Consider the following 18,919-nt stretch of genomic DNA (forward strand, 5'->3'; position numbering starts at 1 on the left):
TTCAAGGCTAAAAACAAGTAAACAACTAAATAAACTAAGAAATCTCTTAGAAGTCTTTCCAACAACAACAAAAACCCACCAAAACACAGAGCACAAGCAGTGACTCAGGATAAGGCTGTCACTGAAGTAACATAAAAAGAAACTCTAAAATGTTTGCAGTTCTCATAAAAGATAGCACTGGGGATGTTGTGGAAGTTTGTGGGAGAAAATAAGGATCACTGGAACACCTTCTGTTACTTTCAGTGGACAGCAACCATAAAAACACCGTACCCTGAACATTTCAGAGATCTTTCCACTCTTGTGGACATGCTAATAGCACCCCACTGGGCACGCCCTTGCTTCAGAAAAAAAACTTAACAAAAGTAGAAGTTTTATCTCTTTTCATTCAATATGCTACCACGAAAAATTTTACTTAAACTCTTAAGATTGGCTTATCCAACACATATAATAGCTTGAAATTTTACTGTTTAGAAGATGGTTTGTTCCATCTGTGTGTGTAAACACCACACACGTGTGTAGGGACCTGCTCTGTGCCATTCATGCTTGTGCTGTGGCCAGCCTGTGTCACCCAGGGTGGGGGTGGGGGTCACTGGGATTTCCTCTCCAGCTGAGATCAAACTGTACCACAGGCCCTTCTCTGTGCCGCACATACATCACTCAGCAGCGAGGGGGGAAGCTCAAAGAGAGAATGCTGTGACTGTTTGGGGTAAGTCTACAAAGCTAAACCACAAAGTAGGAATGGTCTTCAATGAAACAACTGGTAGGAAATGCCAACTTGATCCTCACATTCAGGGAGACCAACTTTGCAAATCCACCCAAACTGTGAACTCCTTAAAGTTCCTTAATCAATATTCAAAGTCCAAGCAGCCAAGGCCCCAGGAGAGTCTCTATTGGAACCCAGGATCACTGACTGGAACAATCAGATGATAAAGGGTCCGCAGCGCCACTTCTCTGCTATTGTAACCTCTGAACCCCACTCCCACCTAATACATTAGGACAAAAGCTGTCTCCTTTCTTTCTTTCTTTTTTTTTTTTTTTTAAGATTTTATTTATTTGGGGCGCCTGGGTGGCTCAGTGGGTTAAAGCCTCTGCCTTCAGCTCAGGTCATGATCTCAGGGTCCTGGGATCGAGTCCCACATTGGGCTCTCTGCTCAGCAGGGAGCCTGCTTTCCTTCCTCTCTCTGCCTGCCTCTCTGCCTACTTGTGGTCTCTGTCTCTGTCAAATAAATACACAAAATCTTAAAAAAAAAAGATTTTATGTATTTATTTGACAGAGAGAGAGACAGCAAGAGAGGAAACACAAGCAGGGGAAATGGGGGAGGGGGAAACGGGCTCCCCACTGAGCAGGGAGCCCAATGCAGGGCTCGATCTCAGAACCCTGGCATCATGACCTGAGCTGAAGGCAGAGATTTAATGACAGAGCCACCCAGGCGCCCCAGCTCTTTCCATTCTCAAGGACATCATTATTTTGAACAGGAAGATGTTCAAAACAAAAGCAAGATGGTATTTATAAATAATAAAGTAAATCAGGCCATTGACAAACTGAAAAGGCAGCTGGCTAAATGGGAGAAGATATTTGCAAATCATACATCTGATAAGGGGCTAATATTCAAAATATATAAAGAATTCACATAACTCAATCAAAAAAACCCCTGATTTTTAAAATAGGCAGACAACCTGAAGAGCCATTTTTCCGAAGGAGACATACAGATGGCCAACATACACATGTAAAGAGGCTCAACATCATTGATCATCAGGGAAACGCAAATCAAAACCGCAGTGAGATCTCACCTCATGACTGTCAGAATGGCTAAAATCAGCAACATAAAAAACAACAGGTGTTGGTGAGGATGTGGAGAAAGGGTAACCCTCCAGTACTGTTGCTGGGAATGCAGACTGGTGCAACCGGTGTGGACAACGGGGTGGAGGGTCCCCAACAAATGAAAAGGAGAGTTACCCTATGATCCAGCAATGCTACTTCTGGATATTTATTGGAAGAAGACTAACTTGAAAAGATATCTCCAGCCCCATGGTTACTGCAGCATTACTGACAACAGTCAGGATGTGGAAATAGCCCAGGTGTCTGCCGATGGCTGAATGAATGAAGATGTGAGTGTGTGTGTGTGTGTGTGTGAGTGTGCGCGTACCATATCCCTATTCAACCATAAAAAAGGATGAAGCCTTGCCATTTGCAACAACACAGATGGACCCTGAGAGTGTGAGGATAACTGAAGTAAGTCAGACAGCGAGGAGAGAAACATGAGTGCCAGAGGATCACCCTTATTTGTGGAATCAAAAACAAACAAACAAAAAAAAACCACCCCAAACTCACAGGTACAGAGAACAGACAGGTAGTTGCCAGAGGTGGGGGAGGTAGAGAGTAGGAGAAAAGTAGTTTTTGTTTTTAGTTTAAAGGAATTGAATTTTTAAAAAACAAGATTGAACTTTTTAAAAAAGACCAATGTAGTATTTATAAGTAATTACTTAGTTCAGGAAACTCTTATGCCTGACACTATTCAGTATTTTGACCTAGGAGTGTCAGAATAATGGGAGAAAAAAATACTCTGATGGGTTTACTTTACTCTCAACTGGACATTCAAGAGAAATGTCCAGATGCTCTGGCTACGATCAGGACAGCCCCTCAGAAGGATGACAAACCACAGGAAAATAAGGTTTGTAATTCAGGTATTCAAACAAGTATTTTAAAAATGTGCCTGTCTCAACAAGCAAGGTTTTAAGGTGTGAGAGGGTAACACAAACCAGCTTTTGGTTTCCGATTTCCCATTAACCTGACCTCAGGGAAGAGAAACTCGATAACTCCACATCTCTGAACTGAATCGTCAGCATCTATGGTGATTTTTTTTCCCTGCTTGAAACCCTTCACTGAAAACATCTCAACCGCACACTTGGTGTGTGTGCAAAGTTGTGCACTCATTCGTCACCTGGCCCTTCCCAGAAATGTCTGCAAGGATATAGGCCACCGGCCAGAGGACTTGAAGGGCCTACCACACCCCGCCCAACTTCCCATTGAGGAATCCTCTTCAACAACTAATCTTCTACCTATAGGGAAGCTAGATTAACTCCAAATAATCTCTCTCAAAACTTTAAGTAAACATGGTGTTTCAAATAACCCGCAGCTATTTTCAACTCCCTTCTGGCAGAGGAATTTTCTTTCTAGGCTTTTCTAGGTCACCTGACTGGCCCCGGGTATGCCAAGATTGCCTTGAGTCACTCTGCTTCAAAGGAAGCGCAACCTAAGATGGTCTCACAACAGTTCCAACATCAAAGTCCATGCAGCTTCCTCTACCGCTGGGATCCACAGGCCGAGTCTACATGAGCTCAGAGAACTTCAAAGAGCTGGCCCCCAGCCAGATGCATTTGTGCTCAGCTGCCTCCTATCCTAGTCAATCCTCCTTGAGGAAGAAATGCAGGCATTCTTTACAGGAGAGATCCACACTCGGCCTTCCTATCACCTGCGTAGGTAAGTCTTAGTGTTTTCAGACATTTTCAGTGTAGTTCTAAAGGACATAGTAGGTGCTCAGCAAACATTTCCTTACTGCAAGAATACCTGAATCAGGCAACTGCTCCATGGGCACGCTGTTCGCCTTCTGCCTCTGATGTTCTCCCAGCACTCACACTAGAGGACCCAGACCCTCGCTCTGTGCCATCAGCATCAAGAAAACGTGGAGAAGAAACACTAAAGGAGCATGAGCATCAGCTCCAGTGTTGGAGCTTGAGAGGTCTCCCCACAGCTGAGAGGCAGGGACTCCACGGGTGACAGCACACACAGCAGATGAAGCCTAAACATGGCCTACCGAGCTGACCTCTGCAGGGTTTTCACATTTTCTCATGGGGCAGAACACAATAGAACATCATGGTGCTCTTTTTGAAGTATCATACTAAGTTTGCATGAGATGGCATAAAACAGGATCTATTCAATTCTATAATACAAATTAGGAATCACTTCAAGTCAGTGAAGTGTCTGCCTTTGGCTCAGGTCATGATCTCGGAGTCCTGGGATCAAGCCCAGCATCAGGCTCCCTGCTCAGTGGGGAGTCTGTTTCTCCCTCTCCTTCCTTGCGCTCTCTCTCTCAAATAAATAAAAAATCTCTTTTTAAAAAAAGAACAAAAATAAAAGTAATTATTGAAACACTTCCCCTTAAAAACTCAACCAAGGGCCTATATCACACACAAAAAACAAGTTTATGAATTTTATATGATCATTTAAAAGTCTGGCATTAACAATAACAAAATTTAACTGTTCATTTGTCTTTCCACATAATGTTTACTAACAAAAGGTAAGAAAAGATATGAATAATTTGGGGCACCTGGGTGGCTCAGTGGGTTAAAGCCTCTGCCTTCAGCTCAGGTCATGATCTCAGGGTCCTGGGATCGAGCCCCACATAGGGCTCTCTGCTCAGCAGGGAGCCTGCTTCCCCCTCTCTCTCTGCCTGCCTCTCTGCCTACTTGTGATCTCTCTCTGTCAAGTAAATAAATAAAATCTAAAAAAATATATACGAATAATTTATAAAAGAAAAACTCAAAACTGGGCAAATCCTATCCAGTTAATCTATTTTTCAGGAAACTTGGAAGAGACCACGTTTACTGGACACAGCAGAGACACACCCAGGCAGCATGTGGGACATCAGAGCACCACAGAAGCTGATTTAAGAATGAAACCATGACACAGTCAGGGAGGCTGAAACAGGGAAGATGGCTCCACACGCAGCCCCTAACTCTGCCCCTGCCAATCCTCTTCCAAGAAGCAGATCCAGCCCCACACAGGCCTTGGAGAGCCATGGCAACCCCCCTCAACTCAGGAAGAAGGGAGACCCCAAGTCCCACATCCCCTTCCAGGGCACCTGTTAGGTCAGCCGCCTTTTCACTCTTACTCCCTCATAAATGTCCAGTGCAGTTTTCTGGAGGCTACATGATGAGCAACGTTGTAGCAGACTAAGCAAACAGAAAAATCCAGCTCTTTCTAGTGAGCCAGACAGTAAAGAAATCTGTAAACAGTGTAAAACCCTGCCACTGTTCTCTTCTTTTTATTTGGAAAAATAGTTATTTTTTTCACAAAATATGTTATTTATCTTAACATGTAATAGGTTTGTTTTTTTAATGAATTAATGACTATTTAAATTTTTTTTTATTTTTAAATTTTTAAAAAATATTTTATTTATTTGACAGACAGAGATCACAAGTAGGCAGAGAGGCAGGCAGAGAGAGAGGGGGAAGCAGGCTCCCTGCTGAGCAGAGAGCCAGATGCGGGGCTCGATCCCAGGACCCTGGGATCATGACCTGAGCTGAAGACAGAGGCTTAACCCACTGAGCCACCCAGGAGCCCCTAAAATTATTTTTTTTAGGATTTTTTAATTTATTCATTTGAGACAGACAGACAGACACAGACAGAACACAAGCAGTGGGGAGCTGGAGAGGGAGAAGCAGACTCTCTGATGAGCAGGGAGCCTGACGTGGGGCTCAATCCCAGGACCCCAAGATCATGACCTGAGCTGAGGGTGGATGCCTAACCTGAGCTGAGGGAGCCTGCCACCCAGGAGCCCCCTAAAATTCTGTTTTAATTCCTACCATGGTAAAGATTGATAGCTGTAACTCACATAAACAAAAACTCCTTGAGGTCCTCAACCAATGTAAAAAGAGTGTAAAAGGTTCTCCAGATCAAAGAGTCTGGGCACTGCGGCTCAGCTGGCCGGAAATGTCTAGGCAAAGACCAAGAACAAGGGAGAGCCCAAGCAGCTCACCTCGCTACAATGCCAGGGTGGGCTAATCCATTTATACTTACTCCCTTATGTTCTAATAATTATTTTGTTTTGAAGATCCTGGAACTCTCATTAATCGGGACTAGGTCAATCCCATTTAATCAATGTAACACACCAACCAGTCACTTAAATTCTGGGATCCTTTACCCTCTCTTTTGGGGAAGGGAGGAATATTGTGTTGCCAGACATTTAGTCCTGAGTGAAGCGTCCCCAATTCCAGCTAAACTATCTGGAGTGGTCATAGAGAGTTTTGCAGTGTCAGATCACGCTGAGGGGATCTTCAGTTTGTCCATGTGGCAAACCATTCACATCTGCCCTCAATATTGTTTTTAAGAGAAAGTCATTTTTTTCTTCGTTACAAAGCAATAAAATGAAAACTTTTTTCTTCCACCACTTGTGCTCCTGAGCACATACCTCCAATTTAGAATATAAATTACAGAAATATACTTTTGTAACAAAAAATTCATTAAATTCAAAAACACACAAATTAGAAATTTGTTAACAGGACAATGTAAATAATAAAGTATTGTTTTAGTTATTTATTTAGTTATTATTTCAAAAACTGCTTCACTATAACATTTTTATTTATTATTTATATACTGACATAGTAAGGACAGTGTTAAATATATGTATGTGTGTGTATATATATGCATTTTTTTTAAAAACTCTGGTATTGGGGCACCTCCTGTCTGGCTCAGTCAGTAAAGCATCCAGCCCTTGCTGTCAGGTCGTGAGTTCAAGGCCCACGTTGGGTGTACAGCTTACTTAAAAAAACAAACAAACCAACAAACAAAAAACCAGGGGTGTCTAGGGAGCTCAGTCAGTTAAGTGTCCATCCACTGATCTCAGCTCAGGTCTTAATCTCGGGGTTGTGAGTTTGAGGCCCAAGTTGGCCATATAGAGCCTCCTTAAAAAACAAAAAAAAGACAAAACACAACCCTGGTCCTAATTTCAGTTTATTTAGGTACCAGTGGTTGTCGCCATGGGGAAGAAAAATCTCAAAGATAATATGTGGATCCAAACAGAAGAAGTACATCTTTAGCTGCAATTCCAAATCACAACACTTGCCTTCCTCTCTACCAATGAGAAGACCAATGAGTCTTCATGTCCTGCAAATTTAAAATGTCAATAAACTCCAAGTGGTGACTTTAATTGCTAATAATCTCAAGGTACGATATGCTCAGTGTGAAATCAATCACTAACAAGAGGCACATATCTAATAAGCTGAAGAACTAGGGTTCAAAGCCAAAAAATATGATTCAAAGTCAGGCCATAACCCTTGTTGCTCGAAGTGTGACACACACCGGCTACATCTGCTAGGAGCTTATTACAAATGCAGAGTCCTAGGCCCCAGGCCAGACATACTGACTCTGATTCTGCTTTTGAACTAAATCCTCAGATGATCTGTGTACCTACTAAAATTGAGAAGCACTGCTCTAGAACACATACATATTTTTAAAAATTGCCTGAATGCTTATTATCCAAGAACATCTGACTACAGATGCTCCCTAGAGAGTTCAACTTCATATAGTTCGATATCTAGATATTCTTACAAGCCTGAAATGACTTCTATTTGAAAGAGTCAGAGACCTAAAATGATCTGTTTCTCTAGATGGCTGTTTTTTTTACCACGATAGCTGACCAGAGAAGTACAGATAGTCTGCATTTGTTGGGCCTTCTAGGGAAAAGCTTCCACAAAATCATGATTTACTTTCACTGTAGTCTCTTATATTGCACATCGATGTAGGAAATAGCTATTCTAAAACCTCCAAGAGCCCCCCTAAAATATGAACCCCTCAAAGGCACGAGCCAGGTCTCAGTTATTCTGTCTCACTAGGGAACAAGTATAGCACCCCAGCACATAGTAGTGATGCAATATATTTGTTACATGGATACATGAAAGAATGAACACAGCTCTCAACTCCCTTTTTGTGTGGATGTTTTGATAAACACCACGTGTACACTTTCACACCCTCATGAAAACCCTTGAAAGTACAGACTCAGGGAGGGAAAGTAACTTACCCAACATTACACACCTGATTAGAGATTGGATGTAAATTCAGGTCTGACTTCACAGCCCAGGGGCTACACCACAGGTTCTGAAAAAAGGTGAAAATCAGAATCATCTGAGGAACTTGTAAAAACTGTTCCGTACTTTCGGAGCACATCTTTCTGTCCTGTTCTGACTTTTAGAACCTACGTTCAATTGACCACACCCCACACTGAGTACAGACACTAACAAAGGACCCTAACTGGGTTACGAGTGAGTCACAACCATAGGCAGAGGAAGGAAATGGTCCTCATAAACTCAATTACACCGTTTTGACTGAATACTGTGAGACTAAAGAAAAAGGAACTACATAAAATTATGTGTTTTTCATAGGGGTATAGGTTGGCCATTCTGAAATTGCTCAATGCCCCAGGTTTCTCAGTGTGGGCACTACTGGCATTTTGGACCATTTAATTCTAGTGTGGGGGCCATCCTGGGCACATCTCTGGTCTGTCCTCACTAGATGCCATTAGCACTCCCCCACCTGAGTTGCGACAATGGACTATGTCTCTAGACAGTGCCAAATGGCCTTTGGGGACAAACCGACCTCCAGTTAGAGTCATTGTTTTTTGTGTCTACAAGATTTGAAGAAATAAGTAAATGTATTATAGATAACAGGAGATAAGTCTCTCACTGCTGGAGAAACAAGTGACCAGTAGGATGGGCGATTTTAGAAACAACCCTGTCCTATGGTATTTGAGTCAGAGGTATGTAGATACTGAAATGAATGTGTGCAGCTGAGTCTGCACGCATATGTGCGTTAACCAGCTCCATCCAGCCAGACAGACCTACAAGCAAAGATACCCAAACAGCAGGTGGCATAGCCAGCATCCTGATCTTGGTTTCTACATGCCACTCTCCAGTACAGGAAACCGTTGGGAGTTCTAGAGCCATTGCAGAAAAAAAAAATAGAAGAGGGGCTTGGAATATTTTGTGATGCGTCAAAGTATAAATGTGCTAAAAAAATGTGGAAAGAAGTCAAAAGCTAATTCAAAGAAGTTCACCATGGCCACGGTTGCAACCATCTGAGCAGGAAAACAAATTACTGATGGTACTGGATGAAAGCCCACAGGGTCCTGTAAACACTCCTGAGGTCACACTGACATAAATAAGTAAATGAGGGAAAAGAGACAGTTTTTCCTTACAGTCGCTTTCCAATTATTAATGTGGAAGGAAGGGTAAAAATAAACAATCAAGCAAGTACCATAGTGATACTTGTTGTAGGCAAGAGTCACAGCGTTTTGATGAGAATCAGGATATTTACAAAGTCATCAAGCCACAGATGCTGTTGACTATAAGAATCACTACTATGGTATCCTGGTATCTGCCTAATGAAGGTTTGTTGAGAAATAGGATAGTGCAAAGTACCTCCTCACAAGATACTTAATTACAAAGGAACAAATAGTAACTTTACAGAGGGAAACAAACCTGGGTGGACACCATAAGAAATAAAAGTTACCATCACCAGAAATAAGACTTGACATCATCTACCCCTTATAGGATCTACTAACAGGTATACAACTCCTGTGGTATTTCTGCCCCAATGTATAACCTCAGTCTAATACAAGAAAACATCAGATATACCCAAATTGAGAGACATTTACAAAAAAAAAGGGGGGGGGGGCTCTTCAAAATTGCCAACATCATGGAAGAGAAAGACTGAGGAGCTACATCACACCCTGAAAGAAACTGGGCAAACAAGACAATTGAGCGCAATGTGGGTTCCTAGATCAGATTCTGGGCCACAGAAAGGATATAAATGGGAAAACTGGCAGAATTCAAATAAGGCTTATAGATCAGTTAATAGTATTATGACAATGTTCATTTCCTTGTTTTAATAATTGTGCTATTGTTACATAGGGTAACATGAAGAGAAGCTAAGTGAAGGGTCAAGGGGACCTCTCTAAGTTTATTTTTTAAGATTTTATTTATTTATTTTATGGGGGGGTGAATGGGGACAGGGTAGGGGGCAGAGGGAAAGGGAGAATCTCAGGAAAACTCCCACAGAGTGAGCGCACAGCCTGACCCCGGGCTCCATCCCTGGACCCTGAGATCGCGACCTGAGCTAAAATCAAAAAAGTCAGGCACTCGATGGACTGAGCCACCCAGGTGTCCCTGTTTTTTAAAGGTTTAAAACTATTTCAAAATAAACACTTGGGAACAAGGACCAGGGCATTTATGTTTTTAAACATCTCAAGTGGGGCACCTGGGGGATCAGTCATTAAGCATTTGCCTTCGGCTCAAATCATGATCCCGGGGTCCTGGGATCGAGTCCCACATCAGGCTACCTGCTCAAAGGGAAGCCTGCTTCTCCCTCTCCAGCTCCCCCAAGCTTGTATTCCCTCTCTCATTATCTCTCTCTCTCTCTCTCATAAATAAATAAGTAAAATCTTTAAAAATAAACAAACAGACATCTCAAGTGATTCTGGTGAAGTCACCGGCAGGGGTTTGGAAGCCTGCACCAGCAATCAGAGTCTAGAGAAAAGAGTGATGGACGAAATCGAACCCCTGACTGACAGCCAGCTACAGGACAGGTCCTCTACTGGGGAACCAGGGTGAGAAAGACAAGACGGGTCCTTGTCTTCTGAGCTGTTACTCTGCTGGCTCTCTTCATCATCAGAGTCCCTTCCCCTCGTGGTGTGTCACCGGCCCCCACCACGGTGCGGCTGGCATGTGTCTACCCGGAAGCACAGTTAGCACACCGTCCAGGTTCGCCATATTCTGGCACCGTGATTCTCCACACTGCCCACTTTCAGAGCCGTGGCTGTACTTCCACTGAGCCTTGTGCAAGCACATGTACGAATCTATCTGCAGAATTAACAGCTCTGTGCGTGCTTGTGGCTGAGCCACTATGTCTTGTAACTCCTGCACAGTCTGTCTCTAAACAATCAATCTGCAAAGTGGAAAAAATAAGGTTTCTATACAACACTTGGTCCGTGTGCATACCCTTGGTCTCTGTTGCAGCTGTGTCTAAGTCTTTTCAATTATTTTCTTAAGATAAATGTTTATGCTTGGAATTCCTGGGTCAGAGGCTATGAACATATTTATGGTGCTTAAGCTGTCCTCTGCATCCTTCAACCTGACAAGCACTGGGCCTCCTCTTCTTTAAAAAAAAAAAAAAAAAAAAAAAAAAACAAAAACCAAAGAAAATGTCAGTTTAAAAAACATGAAATTATTCTCCTGCCTTATTTTAACTGGCATTTCTTTAGTTAACAGTATCCTTCCACTAATCTAATTGCTGTACGGACACACATCTTTCCTAAAGGCTGGTCCAGGCATAATCTTACCTATTTCAGTAAAGCCTTTACATGGGACAGACTTTGACATTCTTTCTGAAAAAGTCCCTTGGAAAACTTTTATCTTCTCTGACAATATTTTTAATTTCTCCACTGGATATTAGTTTCTGCATATCTGTACAGATCCTCTATGCTGATGTTTAACATACTTTCAATTGTTGCCACTATCATTTATGTCCAGTGAGACTGGCCCGTCACAGAAATAAGGAATTTATGTAATTCCATATAAACTGTTTTCTTTGTTCTGTCAAATTCCATGGAAAACCAAGTCAGACAAATGGGAAATGCCCTAAAAGGGGAACACATAGGAAGTTGTAAAACCACAACAAAGGAAACATAGAATTTCTCCATTTACAAAGTTATAAAGAGAAAAATTCAATTCCTTTGCATTAACCTGCAAATTTGCAGTATTTCTTCTTCCCTCACTGGACAAAGATGCTTTCAAATGTAATGCAGACAAGACAAGATCCCACCAGACATCAATCTCCTCCTTTTGCCACGCTATTAGAGTCCTCCAGATACCTGCCATTCCCAAATTACTACACTAGTTAGAGAAAATGTTCCTTTGTGGTACAGATGATTGGAATGGCCCTAGAGTAGTAAAGAGAAATTCATATACCTGCAAGGAGGAATTAAATTTAGAAGCTAAATCTAAAGAGATGAGAAAAATCGTTGCAAAACAACATTATTATACTTATTTGCAATGTGCATTTTATCTTAAATGATCTGCAATGTACAAGTATTTTATTCTTGATTATCTCATGACATGAACACATACGGTAACGAGACAATGATGGAAAAGATTAAGAAAAGCTAAAAATTCTCCATGTCAAGCTCAGAAGGAAATGAGACAATTCCTTGTCTGCTCATGTAGTACTTCCTTTCAAGATGGGGCAAGATTCTAACTCAACAGAAAAGAAAGAAAAGCTGTTTTTCTAAATGTTAATTATTGAAGTCCCCACCTCAAAATTTCCTTTAATCAAATGTTTTCATTTGGTAAAATAGTCTTATTTCATGTGCACGTGTTGGATACATAAACCCACACAAATATATATGAAGGTACTCACTCAAAAATCTGTTCCTGTCTACTCTTTCCAAAATAGAACATCTTTTGTGTCCCTTCCAAAATCTAGAATTAAAGAGTGTCAAAGTAGTATTCTTCCTTTGAACCAAAACCAAAGGTACAATGATCTGTAAAAATACTTGAGCACAACAACTGAAAATACCGTGTTGCTAATTTTACAAGCTCAAATTATACCCCAATGTCAGCTGCCTCTGCCAATAAATCCACAACGGAGCCGCAAATGCAGCTCCTCCCTCACCACTGTAAGGAGAACTTCAGAAAGAAGACAGAAGCTCTTGTCTGAATCTCCCGTTCCTTCCTTAAAATCCGTGGATGTGAACAATGGGAATGGTTCTGCATCAATGGTGCTAAAAGGTATAGAGCAGTTCCCTGTCACAGGACACAGCAGGCCTGTGAGTGTTCTCGAAGTAACATGAGTTCAAACCAGCTTTCCTGTACAGTACCCTCTCCTGCTGCTCTTCTAGAAGGCCACACGGCCCCCTCTTCGCACTCAGGAAAGCTGCACTTCCCCCAGAAGGGCTCAGGAATCCCTGAGTAGTTCAGACAGGAAAAGTGTTACCCTCTCTTTGGAAAACATAGGTGCTTTCTCTGGAACAAACAGCCTTCTTAGACTGCTAGGAAGGCCAAGGCAGTCTGCATTCCCTCCCATGGGAATATCGTCCCAGAAGTTATTTTAAGTAAATACTGTCCGCTCTCTTTCTGGTGACGGACGTAGTGCATGCATACTGAAGAAACACTGGAGGGCACAGAAAAGCATGAACACAGATAAAATAATCACCCACAATCCCAAAGCCGGCATGCTCTCTCAACATCCCAGTGCCTGTATTTCCAGGCCCATATATGTGCCCATGTTCCTCTTTCTACAACAGAGCTGGGATTGTGCTCCTGTTTCCTCCCCACTTAATAGGACAACCCAGTTCTCAAGTTAAGCTTCATAAATATAAATTGGAATGGTTGCGTAATATTCCATCACAGTGATACCTCATAATTTATTCAAAAATTCCCGATAACCATTTAGATTGCTTCTGATTTTTACAATTAAGAAACCTCAGTGAATTACCTTCATACATGAATTTTTTATGTGTACTGTCATTTCCTTAAGACTCCCAGCAGTGGAGTCTTGATGCATACGATAAAGCCATTCTCTTGAAGTGTTCCGTACTCCACAAGCAAGGCATGAATGTTCATTCTGACAAACCGTCAACAGCATGAAGTTTTTGTCAAATGTTTATTTAAAAATGTTTATCTTTGTGCTTCTCCATTTTCTTAAACTACACCTGAAGTCCTTGATCTTCTCCCATTACCTGCCAGCTTTCAAAATGAGTTGGTTCCTTAGCAACCTCTAAATGTGATCCATGAGGACCGAGATCTAGTTCTCTTATTAACCAGTGTCTGGGGCCCAGCTCACACCTTCTCCCCACTTTCTGGCTGCCCTTTTTTGCTGGCAGAGACATGGGGACCACCTCAGAAAGCATGGGGAGCAGCTCCACAACCGGGGCTGGGTAGAGGGGAGCGATCTTGGGAGCGAGGAGGAACACATCAATACACTCGTCCATCGATCACCCACTGTACATGGTGCTTTAGCCACAGTGAACTCTGAACAAGTGTTTGTTTAACTCATGAAAGTTGGAAAACACTGCAAACATGAACGTATTAATAGGCACTTCAGCTGAGGGTGGCAATGAGTAGGAATATCACGGTCATTCTGGTAACAGTGGTTAGACCCAAACCATTTATTTAGAACACTGTTAAGTTCCTTGGTATTTGTTCACTATTTATTTTAGGCTTTAACTCTGTGTTTGTGTAACAGTGTAAACTTAGGAATGTGCACCACAAAGCACTCTATGACCTTTAGGGTGAACAGCTACTGGCAAAAAGGACTAAGGGAGTGAGGACCAAGACTCTTTTCCAATGGCACAGTTGTTTCAAAAAACTACCCACGGACTTGTGGATGTAGCTTCCACCTCTCAGTTCTCATCTTCTAAAAAGCCATGTGAACTCTGACTACCCTGGGCCCTCCAGCAGATCAATGTGTAAGACTTCCTAACAATGCCCCCGTTGTTTACAGTTGTTCCCACGCCATCCTTCAAGAATGTTTTTGGTTCAGGCACTCTAGTCCACCCAACTGCATCTTTCTTTGCTCTTCTCATTCCCCACTTACCCAGCTGGGACTTCAGAGGGCCACACATCTGACTCGTACCTTCTAGCTTCATCTCCAGTCCCTCCCCCTGGAGCTGGCCTCCTTTGGGTTCCTCTCTGGCTGTGCCCCCTCCAGCAGCACTTCTGGGCTGTGCCTTTGGGCTGGACCACACCACCCTCTCTTTTTCACTGAGCTCCTGCTCTTTTTCTTCAAAGACTAGCCCTAAGACACTTGTCAGAGAAGACTTTTAGGACCTCCCCAACAAGCTTCTGGCCCCAGTCCTAGTCAGTTTGCACGGCTGGAGCCAGAAACTCATAGACTGGGGGGCTCAAACAACAAACACTTTCTTCTCACATTCTGGAGTCTGGGCAGTCCCAGATCCAGGTACCAGCATGCCAGAAAGGGCTTGTGGTGAGAGCCCCCTTCTTGGTTTCCTCAGTAGGACAGCTGACGAAACACGATCTCTCCCATCTCTTCTTACTAGAGCACTAATCCCACCATGAGGACGCCACCCTCAAGAACTACCTACCTCTTAAGGATCCCATCTTCAAATGCCATCACACTGGGGATTAGAGTTTTAACAATGAATCTGAGGGGACACAAATTTGTGGTCCATAATATCCCCTATTAGAGGGAATCACACTTGCACGTGTCTTTCAAGACACAGTTTACAGGTGTCATTTATATGTGCGTGAGTGATTAACTAATGGTCTACCTCCCCTATGATGTAAGGGCAAGGATGATGTCTGTTGGGGCTCAGACCTTACTCCCAGTTCTTAGCATTTCTGCATCAACAACTATAAAAGGCACTTTAGGGATGCTATTAATTCCTAACAAACTGGGATTGAGAAACTATTTTTAAAAATTATTTTATTTTTTGGGGCGTCTGGGTGGCTCAGTGGGTTAAGCCGCTGCCTTTGGCTCAGGTCATGATCTCGGGGTCCTGGGATCGAGTCCCGCATCGGGCTCTCTGCTCAGCAGGGAGCCTGCTTCCCTCTCTCTCTCTGCCTGCCTCTCTGTCTACTTGTGATCTCTCTCTGTCAAATAAATAAATAAAATCTTTTAAAAAAAATTATTTTATTTTTTGACAGAGAAAGGGAGTGTGTGTGTGAGCCAAGGGAAGGGGGAAGGGCAGAAGGAGAGAGACAGAATCTTAAGCAGGCTCCATGCTTGATACAGAGCCCGACATGGGGCTCAATCTCCTGACCCTGAGATCTGAGCTGAAATCAAGTGTTAGACGCTTAACTAACTAAGCCACCCAGGAGCCCCGTGGTATTATTATCCTTACTTTAGAGATGAGATCACAAGCTCAGAGAGGTAAAGCCATGAGCTGAGGGCCAGAGTCCAAAGAAGCAGAGAGGGCAGACCCATGCCTCTGACTCCAGGGGTCACACTGTCTCTCTCTCCTTGCTGCTTTTATGGTATCTCCAAGTACTTATTTTAATCTGTGTGCACGTAAAGTATTTCAAACATAAGAAAGAAAAGAGAAAGATATAATGAGTGTCCATGCCCTCATATCCCAGCTTTATAAACATCTTTAAATTCTGTCTTATCTGCCCCCCCCCATATTAAGTAGATTCCCCTGCAGAACATTCTGCAATCCTCTTCCCTTTCTTCATGCCAAAGATGTGACTGCTATCCTGAATCTGGGGTTTTCACTTGCAAGTATTTCTTGGGCTGTTGCTCCATATGTATCCATACACAACAGAGCACAGTCATGCAAGTCCTCAACTTCCTGTAAATGCGGTCACATCATGTGCAGTTCTCCCAAGTGTTGACTCACTGCTTCTTCTGCAATCCCTGCTCTCACACAGCTCTGCTTCCTCCTTCTAACTTCTAAAGGCTTAATCCACAGTGTGGAGATGTTCAAGTTCACTCACATACTCGCTTTTGATGGACACTGAGGGGTTCTGGTATTTTACAACTGCTGACAGTGCTGCAATGAACCTCTTTCTGCCTCTGGTACATGTAGGCAATTCCCCAGGGCTCCAGTGACCTTGAACAATGCAGGTCTGAACTGCACAGGTCTGCTCCTACACAGATGTTACAGGACATGACTGTGTATGTTCTCTTCCTTGTGATTTTCCTAATGCTTCCTGTATTGTATGAGTGCAGTACACAATACATAAAACAGACAGGATATATGCTCATTGACAAAGTATCAGTAAGGCTTCCCAGTCAACAGTAGGCTCTTTGTAGTGAAGTTTGGAGTCAAAAGTTACATAGAAACTTTTGATTGCCTGGGAAGTTGGTGTTCCTAATCCTTGCATTACTCACTAAGAAGTGAAACTGTTCATGTACACAGAGGAATCCATGCACAGAAAGAGCCAATCTGCTCACCAACATGCGGGTACTGCTTTCATTTTAATTGATCAAAGATTAAAGATACAACAGATTATATACTCGGGAAGCTGAGTCTTTTCTGGTCCCACAAACACTGATCAACCAAACCTCTCCCTGTATACACAAAGCAAGTGAGTAAGGTTTATGAAATAAAATGAGTATCCAAACCAAGAAATTTATTAAACATTTGTTCTGTGTCAGACACAATCCTAAGAATTCCATTCATTCACTCATTCATTCATTCCAGTAGGCTCTAAAGAACCCTAGTCCACAGGCACTGCTGGCTCAGGTCTTGGCTATACTCTCGTGGTCTTTTTTTTTTTTTTTCTTAAGATTTTATTTATTTATTTGACAGAGAGAGAGAGATCACAGGTAGGCAGAGAGGCAGGCGGTGGGGGTGGGGGGAGCAGGCCCCCTGCTAAGCAGAGAGCCCAAGGTGGGGCTCGATCCCAGGACCCTGGGATCATGACCTGAGCAGAAGGCAAAGGCTTAACCCACTGAGCCACAAAGGTACCTCACTCTCATGGTCTTTTAAAGACACTAATTTTGTGCTACTTTAATGAAAACATAAAAGCCTGACACAAGAGTAACTGATTATACACACCAATCTTGGCCAAAAAGTGTGTTAGTATTTTGTTGTCTCCACCCCAAGTACACTCAAATTGTGACTGGTATTTTTCTTCAAGTTTTAAAATTGACTAGTTTTTAAGTTCGATATGAATAATGGCTTTCTTAGTGCTACGTGAGGCCAATGACTAAGACACTTCCAGTAAATATTTACATTCAAAAATATTTCTCTTTTATTAGTACCTGTGATTTAAAACAAACAAACAGCATCTTGGGAGTGAGGCATCCCTTCTGTTGGAAAATTACAAGGGTATCTGCACTTGTTTCGGTTACTAAAGGCTCAGAGCCTTAGAATTTAAGAAAATTTGCAAAATGCAAAGAGTTCATGTTGTTCTCTTTTTAAATGAATATTATAATTACACTAAGCAACTCATTTCTTGACAAAAGAAAGTTGAGTCTTCACTAAACCATGGGCATGAGAATTTATTAGCCTTGATTTCCCATGGAAACATTCATCTTTTATTGGTAAATATACTTATTTAATCAGTTTGATGCTAAATACAAAAGCTTATGAATTATGCAAATGCTTAAAATTATGTGAATGAACAATGTAAGCATTTGAAAAATGTAATCTTAGGAAAAGCACATCTGAAAATTATCCTCAAGATGTTCTTTCTGTATATGGTACTAATGAAGAATTTCAGTATATTAGAAACCATCCAAACAGAGCCAATCAGTAGCCAGGTAATAATTGGTGATTTTCTTCTATGAGAAATTCTACTTACTGATTTCACTGTTATAAGTTTATTAAAAACACACACACACACAACACTACTAAAAACATCAGTGTTTGTGCATACACTAAAATTGGAACAATACAGAAAAGATCACATGGCCCCTGCACACAGATGACATGGAAACTTATAAAGCAGCCTGTATTTTTTTTTTATTTTTTTTGAGAGCGAGAGAGACAGAGCCCATGTGTGCATGAGCTGGGGTGGTGGGATGCACAGGGAGAGAGAGAGAATCTTAAGGCTCTGCCCAGTGCAACTCGGGGCTCAATCTCATGACCCTGAGATCGTGACCTGAGCTGAAATCAGGAGTCGGATGGTAAACTGAGGCACCCATATGTCCCTGGCATTCCATATTTTTTTTAAAAAATCACAAATACACAAAGCTATAGGTTGATTTTAATTTTTATTTATTAGGTCTTTTTCATAACAAAAATAATAGATGCTTCTTGAAACAAATTAAACAATCTAATGATAAACAAAAAAAGAAATAACAAGGTTTCCAGATCCCACTCCAGGAGACAACACATACCCCATGCACATTCACAGATAGAGAAACCTCTCGTATGTAACATACATGTATATATGTTGTATGTGCATGTATATATCCCTACATTCCTCATATGGAGACATATGATATAAACACACATGTGCAGGGTTTTATTTTATTTTTGATCAGATAATACATACTACTTCGCAACTTGCCTTATCCACTAATATCCTGCCATACCTTTTCTCACAACACAGAGCGTTCACAGTCTCCATGATGCCCACACCTTTACTCCCTTCTGCTGATGGATGTTCAGATTCTTCCCGAATGAATGCTTGCCACCCTAAACCCTTCCCTGTGGGCCTCCCTCTCATTAACCCC

The 18,919-nt window shown here is 42.1% G+C and overlaps 1 protein-coding gene and 1 pseudogene across 11 annotated transcripts in view; one reads left to right on the top strand and one right to left on the bottom strand.

Annotated features, from left to right (window-relative positions):
• DISP1 (dispatched RND transporter family member 1) overlaps positions 1-18,919 on the bottom strand; it is a 174,510-nt gene that overhangs the window by 91,022 nt on the left and 64,569 nt on the right. For 10 of the 11 annotated variants that reach the window (XM_044267459.1, XM_044267450.1, XM_044267453.1 and 7 more), the window contains one exon: positions 7,814-7,876. The exons of the other annotated variant lie outside the window; for it this stretch is intronic. The gene's annotated coding sequence lies outside the window, so the exon portion shown is untranslated. The remainder of the gene's footprint in view (positions 1-7,813; positions 7,877-18,919) is intronic. 11 annotated transcript variants of the gene reach the window in all.
• On the top strand, positions 18,104-18,200 carry LOC122918924 (annotated as a pseudogene).

The sequence above is a fragment of the Neovison vison genome, chromosome 10 (assembly GCF_020171115.1).
Source record: "Neovison vison isolate M4711 chromosome 10, ASM_NN_V1, whole genome shotgun sequence".
NCBI classification, from domain to species: domain Eukaryota; kingdom Metazoa; phylum Chordata; class Mammalia; order Carnivora; family Mustelidae; genus Neogale; species Neogale vison.